This window comes from Sinocyclocheilus anshuiensis, unplaced genomic scaffold, assembly GCF_001515605.1.
Source record: "Sinocyclocheilus anshuiensis isolate Anshui unplaced genomic scaffold, SAMN03320099.WGS_v1.1 scaffold209, whole genome shotgun sequence".
Lineage (NCBI taxonomy): Eukaryota > Metazoa > Chordata > Actinopteri > Cypriniformes > Cyprinidae > Sinocyclocheilus > Sinocyclocheilus anshuiensis.
This window is the reverse complement of record NW_015540880.1, coordinates 2136852-2143057: the sequence shown is the minus strand read 5'-3', so window position 1 is coordinate 2143057 and position 6206 is coordinate 2136852.

Below are 6206 nucleotides of genomic sequence, written 5' to 3'. Positions count from 1 at the left end.
AACAGTAAAATTTTTTGTGTGTACAGTAAACAGGTGTGTGTGTGTGTGTGTGTGTGTGTGTGTGTGTGTGTGAGATCATTTTTAAAAGCAGGACAAAAGCTGAACATGCTCTCACACATGTAGTAAAGTGAAAATGAGAGCATCATGTAATCCAGTTTAGTCAACTGCTGATTTACGTAATGTGTTTTTGAGACCCCTTTCATTTTTACTTCTCCTGATTTACTTCTCTCTTCTTCATCTCTTGTATCTCTTTCAATTGTCAACATAATTGGCATGACTGTTTCACATACACTATTGTTCAAAAGTTTGAAGTCAGTACAATTCTTTTTAAAGAAATGAATACTTTTATCAAGTCTTCATGTTTTTTTCTTCAAAAACATGTAAAAAATCTTACCGACCCCAAACTTTTAAAAGGTATAGTGTATAATATTACTAAAATTTCAATATAGGCAAATATAACAATGACTAATAATAATGATAATAGTTTTAATAAGTTATTAATAAGTTAACATTCCATCAGACTTACGTCTTCACAGTAAGTAAATTGTATTGTGCTTTTATTTGTTTTATATAAATGTGCCAGACAGTTTAACAGTTTGTATTTGACATTACATCTCTTGCGCTCAAGGTTATGAATCTACAGTGTTTTCATTAGTAATATAACTATTTGCTATGGTTTACTATATAAACAATTATTGTAAAAGTGCTTTCACCTTCTACTGATATAAACATAGCAAAACATAATATGAAATGATAAAAAGTGAATATGTTTAATTGCTCAGTTCCTGAAAGGAGGATGTCATTATGACAGAATTATTTGATTTATGCAATAGTGTATTTAAAGTAATTGTTATGACAGTAACAGGCTTGGTGTGGTGTATAACTTGGAAATACAACTTTTAATCTTTATTATGTCAGCATAATTCAAAATGTTTGAAGACAGAGAGAATCCTAATTATATTTGTTCAGTTTTAAGTAACATAGGGACACATGATATTTCTCTTGCATTTTGAATTTCATGAAGGTAAATTGTGTCTCAGTTTCAGCCTCACCTTTGCGGTGACTATAAATTCATTCTTTCGTTTAGACTCATGTTTGTTTATGTCTGTTTTTTCTATGGCTAGACTGTGCTCACTGAGCCAGTACTAGGTAAGGATCTGTCCCTGCCTCATACACAGATTAATCTGTATTTGAGTTAACTGCTCAGTATGTTTGTGTGTGTGAGCCAGAATGTGTGAGATAAGAGAAACAAAAAGCGCATCATAGACTATACACTAGTATTAATAAAAAGAAATCCCTTTAGATTAGATGCATTCTCAGTATTTGACAATCTGTCTGATTCCTGAGAAACCTTTTTAATTCTTTTGAGAGAGTGACTCTAATGACACACACAGACACTGTGGTCAGCTCCCTAAAGACTGTATATGAGTGGAGAATAAATTAGAAGAAATCATTCAGTGACATCAGTGGGGGAATTCATGGAACTGAAGACAATTTCACCTCAATAACATCTGAGCATAAAAACACATCCGACTCATGAAACATAGCGGCAGCTTATATAATGAAAGTCAGTGGTGTCCAGTGATGTTTTGGTCCCCACTGACCTCATTGAATGTACATTGTATGTTTTATTTTGTATGTAATTATTCCTTTGATTGTACATGCCCATTTCTGCCTATTTTTACATTTTAATCACCTAAAAAATCAACTTTACTAATAAATGTAATTTTTAGGAAATCTCAAAATAAATATGCATTTTTATACTGTACATTACAATGTTGTCATACTTACATTCACTTAGCAGTTGAGTTTATTTATTAGTGTTTTATTTTTATTTTTCATTATATTTTACATATTTATTTTTATACATTTATTTTTTATATCAGCCATTTACTTGTTATTATATAATGGGATAGTAACCAATAATTAATTATTAATTAATTGTTAAAATGAGTGTCACTCATTTTGTTTATCAAATTAACTACTGAATATTAATATTTGAATCACTCTATATCTATCTATCTATCTATCTCTCTCTCGCTCTCTCGCTCTCTCTATCTATCATCTATCTATCTATCTATCTATCTATCTATCATCTATCATCTGTCTATCATCTATCTATCTATCTATCTATCTATCTATCTATCTATAATGTTGTCATACCTACATTCACATGCAATTGATTTTAGTTGTTAGTGTTTTATATTAGCTATATAATGAAAAGTATTATAAGTTTAGTGTAGATTTTAATATTGGTGCATAACTATTTGCAGCACACTTAATCTTTGCTTGCAACCATCTGTGTAGTACAGCAACCTGCCATATGTCTTATATATACTTGATATATTCAACCATTTACCTGGTTCACCTCTAAATGAATCATTAGTAATATTTCCTTTAACACACACACACACACACACACACACAAATTCAGGTAACATAAAAGTAAAATGAATCCATCCACACATCTGCCACAGCTCCAGATGAGAGGATTTTTGTCTTGTTACAAAAATAACTATGTAAATCCAAAGCAATTACAGTTTTTCTCTATCAAAATTGCAATAATACGACGCATTATGCAGTTCTGATTCTCGGGGCACTTCAGGTGACTCCATAATGCGACATTCATTTGCTGACATTTAATTGTATGGGTTTGATTTTCTATAAAGTGGGGCCGCGTGGTGCCTACCCAGGGGTGAGTGGAGTCACCAAGCTTCCTCTTCATTAAAAAGTGCTTCATTCTGAGAGAACGGATAAAGATTAATTAAAGGACAAAAACACGGATGAAAGAGAGATAGAGAGAGATGACAAAGGGAGACAGCGGGGATGAGAGAATGAGAAAGGAATCGTGAGGAACAATATGAAGAACTTCACTCTAATACCAGTGTGTGTTCTTCTAATACCAAGGTGCATCGGGGCAATTCAGAGAGAGAGAGCAATAAAGGTCTGCGTGTCCCCTTTAGAGTTGAGAATGTGTGGGGTTTTGGTATATGAAATTCCAAGAATCCTTGAGGTTTGACTTTGAACCTATTTTTCAGACTAGTAAGTCCATTGTTGTGGTCTGTGAATGTGTATTTAGGGATTTTGTATTTACTTATTATACAATACAGAGCTTTTAGTCTCTTTTATTGGGTATTTATTGTGGAAAATGACAGGAAATTCTTGTAGAAAGAGACTGGAATGGGATCATGACATCACAGGCTAGACTTTAACCCGTGTCATCCAAATGAGCACCATGACTCAACATTTTGACTAATGTATATAACATTATTACTGTTTATCTGTAATCTAATTGTCTAATATATATGTAATTAATTTAAATAGTTGTGCTATATACACTCTTTTTTTTTTTAAATCGCAGAAATGCACCATATAATTAAGAAGGGCATTTCCATACTGATCTTTTACAGGTGTTTTACCGTTTTGACTTCTGCACTACATTGCATTGTGTTTTAAATAAATGGAAAATGTCCTGACAAAAAATTATGTCCAATTATATTCTGTTGAAAGAAATTGAAACAAATTAAAAACTGCTCTTTCTACAAAAAATTTTAAGTCCTTTCATAGTTATGAGAACTGCAATACTGAAGGAAAAATCAGGGAACAAATAAGTCTTACACATGCAGGCATCCAATATTGTGCCTAGTAAAATCCAAGTGGCTGTTTGTAGCAGCCCATAAAAAAACACTTGGCCATTAGCACCAAATTATGCAGCAAGAGAGCGCGGGGCGAAGCGGCCCCTCCTCACGATTCCAGAGGAACATCTGAGCCCTGTAGAACAGGAAACGCATTAAGGAAACCAAAACTAATTCCTGCTGTTTGTGGATGTTTTTATCTGGCTCTCTTAGGTTATACATAGCACATCTATATTAAGTCAATAGCCTAAAGTCTGCCTGGGACCCTAGGAGCTGATGGGAGCCTTTCTTGAGGTTTCACAACATCTGGGGGTCTCATTTCCTTAAATGTGCACATAAACAGTCAGCACAGTTGGCTTTCAAGTGGCTTAAGTGATGACATCACTGTCAGGATATAAAACACTTAGTGATTTCAGAGCATAAGAGGGATTGTCGTGGGATTTTGTCATAACAAGTTGGACGTTGGTTAGATGTTATTTTGTCAGTCTAAGATGATCGTCAGCACTTCAGTCAACTCTGTTCTAAAAAAGTAAAAACATATTAAAATAAATTGAAAAAATATATTTTTTGACCAAACGTATATTTCACATAAACACACTTCATAATAATACTGTAAATTGAAACTGCACTGACAAAACAGAAAAGCCTCTTGTTGTTGTTTTTTATATATGGATGTTACATTGAGGCACAAATACACATCTGATATTACATTTCAGTTTCAATAATATTATGCACAAATAATAATGCTGATGTTATTGTGTAAACACTCATCTGCCTTTTTCTGAGGTAATGAAAAATTCAGATTTATCTCGAGGTAACGGCTAATATCCAATGCTCGCAAACAGGTTCAGTATTAAACTCAAAGGCATCAAAGACATCCAGTGTTGTTCAAAAGCAATATGCCATGTATGAATTAACATATCAGTGTGAGACTTATAAGGTGTTGATGCATTTTTGATTATGCTCAAAGGTGCGAAAAGCTTTCCAGAAGAAAGGCATGGGAAATACAAAGCAACCTGGTGCTTTATTCACAAGATTGAGGAGATACCCGACGCTCCCGGAGGAATCCTTTCTCACTTCTTTCAAAACAACTTTTGTCGCCTTAGATATTATGTACTGAATATCCTTTTTATGTGTAAAAATGAAGGGAGAATCACCTTGATAAACAAAATCATTAGCTTACATAAGGGGCATTTTTTTATATATAATTGATATTATATATTTATTTTTTATTTTAATTATTTCATTTTTCTTTTGAAAAAAATGAGCATAGATATTACTGATTTATCTTTATTTTTTTACTGCCTATTTTTGTTTTTGATAAAACTGACAATAGATGTTATTGTTATTGGCTTTCAAAACTGTGAGCTATAACAAGTTGCAATCTTAATTTAATGTATAGAGGAAGAGAAACAATTTCAGTGCTACACCTGAGATGATCTCACCAACGACTGACGTAAACCCAAAGCTGTGAAACATGTATGCGACTTACAGAAACACTGATTATCCTCTGAGGTCGCACATTCTTCAAACCGCTCTTTGTGATTATACACACATCAGGGACATGTCTGCACTTGTTAGAATAATTGTAAATGTGACATTCTGAGACATTGATTAGAAGTCGTCTACCACACTTACACAAACCTTAAAATAAAATGTATGGAGAAGAACAAACAATTTATAAAGAAAGATGTGGATTGGATGAGGTCCAAATTAAAGTCTACGCACATTGAAAGACAGGCCATTTATTTAGATAGTGAGGAAAATCAAAAGTAGAGACAGATAAGCAAATCCATCCTCAAGGTTTTCAGTGTCATTTGAAGGAAAGGTACATGAAAACTAGAGGCCCCAAGGGCATTTCAATAGCTCAAAAATGTACTTAGCATTTCAGGAATGGCTTGATACTTTGTGACTTTTTCGTATAAGAACTGACTATAAGCATAATTTCAACTTGATAACACACATCAAACTTCTTGCATGGAAATTGTTACATTACTTCTGTTTGGGGTCTCAGAAACCCTAGGCACAAAACATGAATAAATGCAATACATTTTTTACGTGCTACGATTTTCTGATTGCCTATACACACCAAAGTACACTCTTACCAGTTATTTACATAGATTCACATTTTTTTAATTTTTTTACATTGTTTACAAATGGGAAAATAAAAAATTAATGTTTAACTATTCCAAAAAAAAACATTCATTTATTATTTACTTATTTTTTATATTTATTTATTGAATTATATTTTTTATTGAATTATTCTTAAACTTTTTGTTTATCCCCAAAAGTAGCAGCTAGTAAGCTAACACTGGAATTCAACTTTGAATACATTTTAACCTGGAAACATTTCCGGTTTAATAATTCATGCATGTGCCATCCGTGCTTCTGTCACAACAGGATCCAGACCCCTTAAAGGAACAAAATGAGCCTATTTTCAAAAATAGTGGAGTGTTCCTTTAAATTGTCTGAAGGAGGGAAAATCATTGAGGCTGGATTTTATCTAGTCTGAAAACACTTTAAGACAGCTTTCTCTCCACATGCTGTCTGCACCAGGGAAGACGCTGATTT